This window comes from Ptychodera flava, chromosome 6, assembly GCF_041260155.1.
Source record: "Ptychodera flava strain L36383 chromosome 6, AS_Pfla_20210202, whole genome shotgun sequence".
Taxonomy (NCBI): domain Eukaryota; kingdom Metazoa; phylum Hemichordata; class Enteropneusta; family Ptychoderidae; genus Ptychodera; species Ptychodera flava.
In genome coordinates, this window is record NC_091933.1 from 29,184,471 (window position 1) to 29,197,711 (window position 13,241).

Here is a 13,241-nt window from a genome sequence, read left to right on the forward strand (position 1 = left end):
CATATGTAAACCAATTATAAGGAACAGAGTAGCCTAATAAACCTTGTTCGGCGAGAAACTGACAAAGATGTAATCTGAGATAGAATTACATTCCTAAAAAATCCTGGGTAGAGCCGGAGTATAACGACCTTAAATTATCTCAAGTCAGCCTTCCCTTACTGGGTAAAAGTTCGACGCCTATTTCAAATTTCTCTCACGTGTCCAATATACGGTATATATTTCAGCACACCTCAAAGTTTATGTTAAGAAGCAATGTAACTTCTTAAATACTACTTTCATCCTAAATTATCTTTTCTTTTTAGGTTTAAATTTGATTCAAAGTGTTCGAGTGTTATGGAGATAATATATTAATGATGCAGGGTAAATGATCGATAGGATGATATTATTGTTGCAGGGAAAATGATTACGATCGCATTTTATCAAGTGCCACTTTTCGTCAACTCACGCAATTCTTCGATAACATGAAACTTAACACGTAGGCCTAACACACTTAATTAGAGGTTATAAACGGCAGGAGAGGTTATTTGGTCGAAAGCATAAGACCTCTGGGCTTAAAATTGACATGTTTTGCGGAAAATAATCACAGAGTGAAGCAAGGTGATTAAGTACCCAAATATGCTAATTTTCACCGCTGAGGTCTTATATCCGCAACCAAATACCCGAGCGCACCGTTTATAACCTGATTATAATACGCTTAAGTTAAATACAAGTGGAAAATGTAGTTATTTAGGGGCGAAGTTGGAACAAGGGGTCAGGCCATGGTTCAAGTTCAAGCCTCAACACAAACTCTAATAAAGAGCGTTTCAGAATGCGCGTGCACGGTTGATTCCATACATTGCGGTAACGCAACGCATCAAACTTGAAGAATTTTACATGAAAACCGCTCAATTTTTTTTTTAAATTATGTAGTTGTTACATCGCCGTCGCTGCTTATACAAACTCTTCATTTGTGGGTTCATCGAGCTGCACCAGGCTAAAATTTAACTATGAAAATTAATCTCCAGTCGTACACTTGGTCGACATTATGGCGCGTTTTGCTCTCAAGCTGGAGTTCGAAATTTGCGCGAGCTCAACATTGTTGAACGCAGCGGGCAGGGTCTTCTTGTTGACAATATAGGCCTAAACCCGGCTCCAGCCAATCAGATTGCCGGATTCCAGCTAAGCATATTGTAGTTATCAAATACGTCTTAAGCTTAGTCGGTATTATCATATACAGTACCTAGATTCACGTGCCTGTGTTAAGCTGGGGAGAAAGTGCCCTCACATCTGTGCATTATTTTTGTCTCAGGGCTATATGTATATCATGTCGAATGGCATCCAGCGTGCAAAGAACCCATGGCCAGACTGTGCAAAGAGACTCGGATGTATGTGATACGGAGAGATGGGCAATGATTATGATACCTATGACGTCAGAATTGAAATCGAGGTTGTAAACAAAATTCGCCTGCACAATCAAGTTCAATCGACATGTCTGCCCTCAGTGTTGGAGCGTTTATATACCTTTTTTATATGAGAGAGATTTTTCAGTTTGAAACTAACTTTCTACCTTTTTTCCGATGAAGATGACGATGATGTATGCCTATACTCGCTAAAAGCACCAAAAAGGAAAGGAAATCGCGACCGGAATTTCTGGTTACGCTGAAAATATGGTACCCCGGTACCCGGTCGAAGACTTCAAGCAACATTTCGCCTTCAGAGATAAACTTTCGATATCGTTTATTGGTGACAAAAATGCGTGGAATTATCAGTTCAGCACAATCATGCACAGGTCGATTAGGCATTATTTGTGATAGTACTATTATCATCAAAAATTATTATGAATTTTAATAAATTATTGATATGAATGTTACAGAACATTAAACCTTTTTTTAAAGAAAACAATGTCGTTTTCTTTGTGTAAATACCGTCTGGAAACCCTAATGTTGTGATAATCATGATTATTAATAAATTATGATTATGATTAATAAAATCATATTTTACACATTGTAATCTGCGTATGTGAACAACCCTCTGGAAACCGTTATATACTTTCACAAGCTATGCCAAAATATAGAAGTGACACCATGACCCATGTTCAGTTTACGGCAAACATGTTCACTCTATAGTCCGTTGGCTAGAGGGGGTCTACGTGCACCCCCCACAGGATAACAAACCTGTATTTTTCAGAAGCCTTGGGATCCCTAGAATACGAAATGGAATTTTAACAGAAAAAATATAGGGATGGAATAGCTGTTATGGTCATGTTTTGAAGGGTACCGCAAAATCACCATTTTCCAAACCAGATGCATTTTCGTCAAATCTGTCTTCTTGTAAGTCATGTGCTGAATTTATTTTTTATCGTAACCTCACTTGTTTGGTATTATTAGAAAGGGAAATTATTCTTCTTTAAGACGGCATATTGTACTATGCAATATCTTCTACACTTTTTGTGAAATATTACCAAAACATACCCCATGCCCCAAAATTTAACATTTTAAATTACAGTAAATCTCAAATTCTTCCAATTTGTTAGCTTGGCATAATATAAAATGCAATGCTTTGAATGAAATCTGTTTTATTTGATACAGGGACATATCAGAAATATGAAATAGACTTTTAACAGAAAATATATTGGGACTCTACAGCTCTAACAGTAATATTTTGAAGTGTACCTCAAATTCACAGTGTTACAGATTTGCATGCATTTTTGTTAAATCTGTCTTCCTATAAGTCATCTGCTGAGCTTGTTTTTGAATACAACCTCATTTGTTAGGTATAATTATAAAGATAATTTACTAATCTATAAAATGACATATTGTAAAATGCAATATCTAGTATAGTTTTCATGAAATATGACCAAAACTAACCATAGACTCCAAAGTTTACATTAAAAATTGCAGTCAAATCTAAAATCAAACTCTACAAATTTTTTAGCTTGACAGAAAAAATCTGGCCGTTTTTTCGATTAAATCTATTTTATTTGGTACAGGGACATATCAGAAATATGAAATAGACTTTTAACAGAAAAAATATTTAGAATCTACAGCTGTAACAGTCATATTTTGAAGGGTACAGCAAAACCACAGTGTTGCAGATTTGCATGCATTTTCGTTAAACTTGTCTTCATATATGCCATCTGCTGAGCTTGATTTTGAATATAACCTCACTTGTTAGGTATCATTATAAAGATAATTTACTAATCTTTAAAATAACATATTGTTACATGGAATATCTTGTATATTATTCATGAAATATGACCTAAACTTACCCCATACCCCAAAGTTAACATTGAAAATTGCAGTCATAGCTGAAATCAAATTCTACCATTTTTTAACCTAGACACAAAAATTCTGTCCGTTTCTGCTATTTAATCTGTTGCATGTGGTACAGAGACATGTAAACAATATCAAATAGACTTTCAACAGAGAAAATATTGGGACTCTACAGCTGGAACAGTCATATTTTGAAGGCTATGGCAAAACCACAGTGTTGCAGATTTGCATGCATTTTTGTTATATCTGTCTTCTTATAAGTCATCTGCTGATTGCCAACTCGCATGCTTTTTTATTAAATCTGTCTTCTTATAAGTCATCTGCTGAGCTTGATTTTTGACAAAACTTGGCTTGTTAGGTATCAATAAAAAGGTAATTTACTAGTTTTTTAAAATGACATATTTAATATGCAATATCGTGTTTAGGTTTCATTTTTTAGGACCAAAGCTGACTCCATACCCCAAGGTTTATGTACCAAAATACTGCAAATCTAAAACTCTACCATTTTTACAATTTAATAACTTTGTATACAAAAGGCAATGCTTGTATGCAATCTATGAAATCTGTATTTTTGTTAAAAAAGTATGTCACAAATATGAAATTAAGTTTTAACAGGAATATCATGATTTGATAGCCTTTTGGATCATATTTGGAAGGGTACCCAGGTATCAGGGCAAATTTGCCGAAACACATACATTTGACATATATTGGTTCCCCCTCCAAAAATGATCCAAATGGCTACTAAATTGTATCATCTTCCCGTTAAAAGTTAATTTTATACTTGTGACATACTTTTGTAACAAATAAATCAGATTTCATACAAGAATTGCCTTTTGTATTATGTGTAGCAATAAATTGTAGAATTTAAGTTAAGCCGTAATTTGCGATTTGAACTTTTGGGGTATGGGGTAAAGCTTGACATATTTCAGAAAAACTATGAGAGACATTGCATATTACAATATCTTATCTTAAAGAAGAATAAATTACCCTACTAATGATACCTCACAAGCCAGGTTTTGTTACAAAATAAGCTCAGCAGGTGACTTACAAGAAGAAGAAATTAACAAAAAAGGTGCCAGTCTGTGGTACCGCGATTTTACATTTCCCTTCAAAACATGGCTGTTACAACTATACCATCCAAATATTTAATTTTCTGTTAAAGGTCTATTTCACATATCTGACATGACCAACTACCAAATACGACAGATTTAATACCAAAACAGAGCTCTTCTTATCATGTCTAGCTAAAAATTCGCGGAATTTGATCACGTTAGCTATGACAGTACTCTATATAAACCTCGGGGTATGGGGTAAGTTTCGGTCATATTCCATGAATACTGTACAAGATACTGCCTGTTACAATAATTCATTGTAACTACTAGTTCATTACCTTTCCAATGATACTAAACAAGCCAGGTTATAATCAATAACAAGCTCAGCAGATGACTTATAAGAAGAGATTTAACAAAAACGAATGCGAATCAGGAATACTGAGATTTTGCTGTACCCTTAAAAATACAGCTGTTACAGCTATAGAATCCCAATATTTTTTCCGTTAAAAGTCTATTTCATATTCTTAACATGTGTCAGTACCAAATAAAACAGATTTCATACAAAACATCGCCCAATTGTTTATGTCTCCGTAAAAAATTGGTAGAATTTGACATTAGCTATGACAGTAGTTTTCGATGTCAACTTTGGGGTATGGGGTAAGTTTTGGTCATATTTCATAAAAACTGTAGAAGATATTGCATAGTACAATATGTTATCTTAAAGAAAAATAAATTCCCGTTCTAATGATACCTAACAAATGAGGTTGTATTCAAAAACAAGCTCAGCAGATGACTTATAAGAAGACAGGTTTAACAAAAATGCATGCAAATCTGCAACACTGTGATTTTGCGGTACCCTTCAAAATATGACTGTTACAGCTGTAGAGTCCCAATATATTTTCTGTTAAAAGTCTATTTCATATTTCTGACATGTCCCTGTACCAAATAAAACAGATTTAATTGAAAAAACGGCCAGATTTTTTGTGTCTAGCTAAAAAATTTTAGAATTTGTTTTTATATTTGACTGCAATTTTCAATGTAAACTTTTGGGTATGGGGTAAGTTTTGGTCATATTTCATGAATACTATTATAGATATTGCATCTTATAATATGTCATTTTATAGATAAGTAAATCATCTTTATAATGATACCTAACAAATGAGGTTATGATCAAAAACAAGCTCAGCAGATGACTTATAGGAAGACAGATTTAACAAAAATGCATGCAAATTTGCAACACTGTGAATTTGAGGTACACTTCAAAATATTACTGTTACAGCTGTAGAGTCCCAATATGTTTTCTGTTAAAAGTCTATTTCATATTTCTGATATGTCCCTGTATCAAATAAAACAGATTTCATTCAAAGCATTGCATTATTTATTATGCCAAGCTAAAAATGGTAGAATTTGAGATTTACTGTAATTTGCAATGTTAAATTTTGGGGTATGGGGTATGTTTTGGTAATATTTCACAAAAAGTGTAGAAGATATTGCATAGTACAATATGTCATCTTAAAGAAGAATAAATTCCCTTTCTAATGATACCAAACAAGTGAGGTTATAATAAAAAATAAGCTCAGCATATGACTTACAAGAGGACAGATTTGACGAAAATGCATTTGGGTTGGAAAATGGTGATTTTGCGGTACCCTTCAAAACATGACCATAACAGCTATTCCATCCCTATATTTTTTCTGTAAAAATTCCATTTCGTATTCTAGGGATCCCAAGGCTTCTGAAAAATACAGGTTTGTTATCCTGTAGGGGTGCACGTAGACCCCCTCTAGCCCACGGCCTACTACTGTTACCACTCATTATATACACTGTGTAGTATCTTTCGCCGTAGACTAATTAGTTTCGTATCAATGAAAGTGTTCACTCCCAAAGAAGTTGCAAACCAAAAGAAATCACACTGTTTTATAGACTGAAAGTTTCGTCGCTCGAGGGCGTTCTCTAAGCGCCCCCCCCCCCCCCCCCGCGGTCGTAAGAGAGGGGAGCGTAGAGAGTGCCCTCGAACGACGGATCTTTCTGTCTTTACTTTGTTTGGGGATTTAATCGAAGGATCATGTTCGTCCCCTAGAAGCTGACAAGTCTATTTCAAATGCAAAATTTAATGACTTACATGAATATCTGTGCTTCGGGAGAAATGGAGATATTTTGCGCAGCGCTTGGCAGCATTTTATATGAATTTACCACTTAACTAGTCCAATGAAATTAATTTTAGGTAAAAGCTTGCCAGGAGAAAATGGATCTCTTTTATGACTCTGTGTGTCGCGCCTACAAATACACTTACAAATTTTCTCCACCAATGGTTGATTTAACTGCCCCTCTTATTTTGAAGTAATTTTATTCGAATCAAACTGTGCCAGATAGAATTGAAATTTAAATTGTAATCCAATTGAGTTGAACCCAGTGGTCGTTGCCCAGGTGATCTATTTGCATTGTGTCGACTACTTTCCAACATTGCCGACATCAACTTGTTAATGCTAGACGGTAAACTTGAACATACCCATTATAATAAAGTGCAGATTAATTAAAGAGACAGTCACTGCCATAATTTTAACTTGATTTTAACTGTAACTTGCTCAATTTCTGAATAAAATGGGAATAGAACATTGTGGTGTCTCAGTTTCATTCAAACGAGTGAGTCAGTGTGCGTGTGTCCCTCTTTCTGTATATTTCCCTGGGTTTTCATCTTTCATTTTCCTTTCCTTCTTTAAATTTGTTATATACTCCTTTGACATAAAGACGAGGCAGTTGCACTTTTCACGTACCTCGATACAGAAGTTTCTACAAGAATACGCAGGAGACTTCGATAATCTCTTCCCATAATAAGCACACATGTAGTAAGTCTAATAACTATGTGCTGCCTCACCAAATATTGAGATAAAAGTCCATTTATCAAATGCGTCGATGGGAAAACGATAAAGTGCAGATTCGGCATTTTTTTAGCCACAAAAGTGTCGTGTCATATCTCGATGGGTATCCTGATATTACTTGAGGCTAATGATACACGACCCCGTCAATCACTTTTTCGTCCTTGTAGAAAGTCCGAGTGCCCTAACGTCTACGAGACGCCAAATGAAAAAAAAATTTACTCAATCACGCTTATTTCAGAGATAGAACAGCTGGAAAATGTATGGAGAGGAATTTTTAACTGTATATATGTATCATGTACTATATATATATATATATATATATATATATATATATATATATATATATATTTGTATATATATGTATATGTGTGTGTATGTGTGTGTGTTTGCTAATTTCTCAGTATGAGAAAAAAGTATCACGTCATCGAAGACGAGGGTTCCCCATTATTACAGCACTGTATGTCCCTTATATCTGCTAGGCGAGGAGGGATACAACTATTTTGGTGGAAAACGACTCTCCGACTTTTCCTTGCGATAGACTTTGGACAATTATAGTGTCAGCATGGCGGATGAAGTCGTTTTGTTCCCGCTGATTTGGGTCACGGACTCACACTCCCAGTCAGAGTGCCCCTGTGATATTTCCAGATGGCCTCTCTCCATCAAATATTCTCGCAAAATTTGTAAATTCATTAGCCGCCACCATCGTGGACAATGATCTAGTATTGCTAGATACGTTTCTTTTTGTGACGGTTAAGCGATACCGTCAAAATACTTCGAAATTTATTGTTGGCATGTTGTATACAGAGTTCAAGTTTGCTTTGACATAATTATACTGTACTGCACGATCAAATACTGTCCTACGAAATCGTCAGTTTACCGGCGTTGTTTAAAAGTCGTGTCAAACTTTGACTTCAGTTCACTTACAACATATGAATAACGCCAAAATTATACTGTTCATTACAGTGTTGTTGTCGATGATTAATTCAACGTTAGTTGTAGCCGATTGGCAGAAGTGCGACCCTGTTAACATCCAACGCAGTATGGCGATCGCTGGATCGGTGTTCACAGCAGAATTCTGTTTGAAATTGAGGGGAACACTCACTATGAACTTTGTTATTAAAAATTAATATGAAAGGAACATCAACAATAAACTATATTATCCTACATGCTATGCCTGTATTGCCATTCTTCTATTGTTCAGACGGTACGGATATGAGCCCATATTTTAACTAGTGAAAATACGAATTATATTTTCACCGTAGCCAAACTACTTACAGGGACGCGGACGCGTGACCTTCGCTGTATGCATGACCTTCGTTGGTATATGTACATATAAAACAGCTGAGCGAATAAGACAAATGACAATCCGAAACGTCATTATGTTTATGGTCAAAATTCTGTTGTTTGCAGTCACTTCATGGGCATTGCCCTTAGGCACTAGTACAGTTGTACCAAAAACATACAAACAAACGTATTGAAAATTTGTATAATTTGCCATGCCGACACCTGTCAATTCACGGCCGGTCCCGTGGCGGTGCACGGTGCAGTATTTTCGTGTCGTCTACGCTGCTGAATATTACACCATGGAAGTATCATTACACGTAAAGATATCGGTTGACAGAGCATCATGATAGAATCGGTTTAAGACAAGTTTCCTGTTGATGAGCTTAAAGTATCTGGGCGGTGAATTACATCGTTTACAGCCGTAAATGAGCCACGAAATACCAACTGCACTGAAAATACTCGCGACTATGGAAGACCGGTCACGACATGCGACATGCGAGTTTTTAAAACTGCGATCTGCGGTTAGGTTAGGGTTAGGGGTTAGGGTTAGGGTTAGGTTTTCTCTGGTAAAAAGCCTTACTTCGCTCTCAACCCTGGAGATTAGGCCAAGGGAGGGAAAAATTGTAACGGCATAACTTAGGGTTAGTTAGCGCATGGAGGTAGCTACCTCCATGGTTAGCGTTAGGGGTTAGGTTTTTTAAAATACAAACTTGGCAAATCTGTGTATTTATGTATGCTTGATTATTGATATTTATTTTCTTGATTAGACTAGAGTGGTTACAAGTCCATGTGTGTGCAAGAAATTTGGTTTTGGAATTTCACCGAAATGTTGATTCACTATACATGGCAGTCTATGGTGAAACCCTATGAATAATTTTTTTCCAATACAAAAATAGGAAAATCTGTGCATTTATGTACACTTGATTATTGGTATTAATGTTCATGATTAGACTAGAGTAGTTTCAAGTCAATGGGTGTGCAAGAAATTTGATTTTGGAATTTCACTGAAATGTCCATTCACTTGGAATTTCACTGAAATGTCCATTCACTATACATGGCAGTCTATGATGAACTATGAATATATATTTTTTTCCAATACAAAACTTGGTAAACCTGTGCATTTATCTACACCTAATCATTAGTGTTAATATTCATGATTAGACTAGAGTGGTTTCAAGTCAATGGTTGTGCAAGAAATTTGATTTGGAATTTCACCAAAATGTTGATTCACAATACATTGTAGGCTAGGAGGAAACTACAAATAACTCATAGGTTATCTGATCCTAAATTGTTATTCAAAAGTTGTTCGACCTGAAGCTTCCAGTTGTTATTGATGACACTATGCACTATTCTGAACAGTTTGTATTCTGTCAATGTCCTCAAAAAATTAAAAAATGTACATACAGCGACATGAACGTTTGACACCGACCTATACCCAATGTATTGTCAATGGGAGAATGATGTCAAAAAAGTAATCTCCCAAATTGTTATTGAAAGAGTCATTATAGGGGACAGTTATGCACAATAGTGTTGAATAAGTGGAAATCATGACAACTTAAATCAATGTGGCTGCTTTGATCATCAACACATTGTTTATTATACCTGAAATTTGCGCCCGAAGGGCGCGCCGAAAATGGTAATGGCAGAAAATGAAAGTGCCAGGAGGTATTTTTTCTTTTTTCAGTATTCCATAACGTGCACATGCAATTTCAGCTTTGATGCATGAAAAAAGGTGACCCTCCCCCATAGGCTTGCACAAAATTTTATGACCCTTCAAAAATGCTTGCGCGAAAAATGGCGACCCACCCCCAAAAAACACCGGCCCACCCCCCCTGTAATTTGTGTCCAGTCCCTAAATTCGGCATATTTGACGTCTGGGAACATGTATAATTCTTCGAGATAAACTGACTGGTACGGGTTTTATATCCACTGTATGTGCATTCATAGATGTCGCAGAGCTGCTTGCTCTGTGCTCTCAGCTGTTCATACACGATAAGAGTTTGAGCGTGGCGCGAGTATTTTGACCCGATTTTGGCGGCCTCATAACTTTCACGCAGGGATGAGGTTATGTATTAAAACACGAAAACACACCCATTTGTGGACTCCCGCCTATGTTTTACATCCACCGTCATTTTTAACTAAAAATAAATCTTCTTCAATTGTGAAAACCTGTGTCGACATCGTAATATTTAAATGTTTGCTGTAAAAGTGCTCCATAAACCCTCCTTTGCAGTGGAATGGCCCAATAGCGGAATAATATCAAGAAGTGATACGGTTGTCATCACTCCTTAGCAACCAACTTTTTATAAGTACAGCCTGGAGGAAGCAAGGTCGATTTCAAGTTGATTTCGTTGCTAATTTCGGAGCGTCATAACCATAGCATGCATGTATGATAAAGGGGTTATTACACGAAGTTAGGGCGATACCGCGTCGTATTCGAGTGATGTGTCCGTATTTTGACGAGTTGCGCAGCAACGAGTCAAAATACGGACACATCACTCGAATACGACGCGGTATCGCCCAAACTTCGTGTAATAACCCCTAAATATTACACAAAGCAAAATAAGAACTGTAAATTATAGTTGAGCCAGCTATCGTTTGTGTCATTATGTAAAGGACGGATCATGAGATCTTGGGGTTGTTGGGGTGGTGGTCACAATCAGATTGTGAATATTTTTTTACTATTGTAAATTTCTGAATTTTCTTTCGAAGTCGGTCCTGATGTACTTATTTTTGTCTAAGTAAACTGTCAGATTTATATTTTTTTAAATCAAGTTTGACGAGTGTGCTAAGAGGACTTTTTCATTAGTAACATCCATATAAATAAATAAAGATTGTACACCATGACCCCAATATACATATGGCTAAGCGATTAGCTGATAGTATTGCTAAGTGTTGCACATCATCTTGCAGTCTGTTATCAAAACACACAGGGTATCAGCTAGGTACTCATTTAACTATAACATGTACATTTCCAACTACTTCCTAGAGTGGTGAAATTGATGTGCAAGTGTTTTTGCTCATCGTTTTCTACTGTCCTTCCTATTGGCAGTCCTACTTATTTTATCATTACATAAAGCAAAGTTGACAAGCGGTATCCTTTATCTGTAAATTGTCACAGTCGTTGTCCCTGCAGCTCTTCAACCTATCATAATAGAGCCATTCATAGTTGTGCTGAAATGCACACGTATGATACGGCGTTTTCCTTAGTATCAAAAGTAGGCGGGTAAAAAAATTTGCCTCATCCTCAGTGTTACTGCAACTGTTACTAGCCGTAGTATCTCCAAGTTTCAGGGCCTGTGTTGCTTTGTCAAGTTCGATACGGAGGGCATCTAGTTGTGTTTGCGTGGTACTGACATTTTCATATACTGCATCCTGATTATCAGCAGATGCTCTAAGTATTTTTAGTATTTCCATCTCTGCATGGCAATAAATGGTGCTAAGGTTGACATATCTTCAATGTCAAGTATTCATGGAATAGGTAATGAAGCAGAGGGAAGAGGTGAAAGGTAGAAGAAAAGTGCCAACAAATAATAAGTTTCACAATGCGTACTGTATTCTAAATCTGAAAGCCGCAAATTTATATAATTTTCATTACTGCTATATGACAGAACATGATCTTATATCAAGAAATTCTGCAAAAAATTCCATGAAACTTTTCACGAATGACAGTAGCATTATGATGACACTGTAAGTGTCAAGTCAATTATCTGCTCATTTGCATATTTAGTGAACTTTGAAATTAGCGATATAACTCCGAAATTCCTACACCAAATTTGATGATACCTGCTACAGATATTGATCTGATAGATATCTAAGTGTATTGAAAAACATTAGGCTTTGTCAAGTTAATCATGCCAAGATTCCCCGGCACAAACGCTGTCGGCTCAGTCACAATCAGGGTGCTCTAGAGTGTATCACTTTTGTCAAAATTTCATCTTGTAGACACATATCTAAATTTACTAAATTCACAAAGCTTAAGGTTTGGTACATATTTGCTTGAAAAGTTGTGAACCAAACTTTCTCAGTATTTCCATGGCAACCAGTTCTTTATTGTGTTGACACACCGTCACGGACACTACAAAATATTATGAGTTGATGGAGAAATAACATAGTAGACTATACAACATTTGTACAAATATTCTTTTTAAAAGTTTAACCAGAAAATATATACATCTGTTGTAGAAAATAAGCCGAATGTATCAGAATTTTACCCAGCTATGCATGATTTCCTGCAAAATGATTTGTTACGAAAAAAAAGAATTTTTCATTTTTTTCTCCCCATGAGCTTATGATTCCTCTAGTTTACAGATTTGCCCTTTAGTACATTTAAATTATTTTTTACTGCAATTGTTGAAGTCTTTAGAAAACATTAATAGTATTTGCAGCAAAATTTTGCTCATTTTTGTTAGTTTTCTAGTCATTTTTGTAGTATGGTAAAAGCGTCACGGACACTACACATTCAGGAATATGTGTGTGAAACAAACTATTGTTTATTATAACCAGTAAACCTGTAAAAACAGTAAAATTATGACAAGAATTGATTACAAACAAATCAAAAACATATTATAAGGAAGTTTGACATAAAGAATATTTGTAGTACTGGTATTTTTCAATAACCAGAAAATTTTATCAGAAATACAACACTGAATGCAAAAATTATTGAGGTAACTGGTATGTAGACAATGATAACTGGTAGGTAGAAAATGCTATACAATGCAAAACTGTCCTAGTAACACTATAAAGTGAACAGTAAATGATTTACTGAACATTTG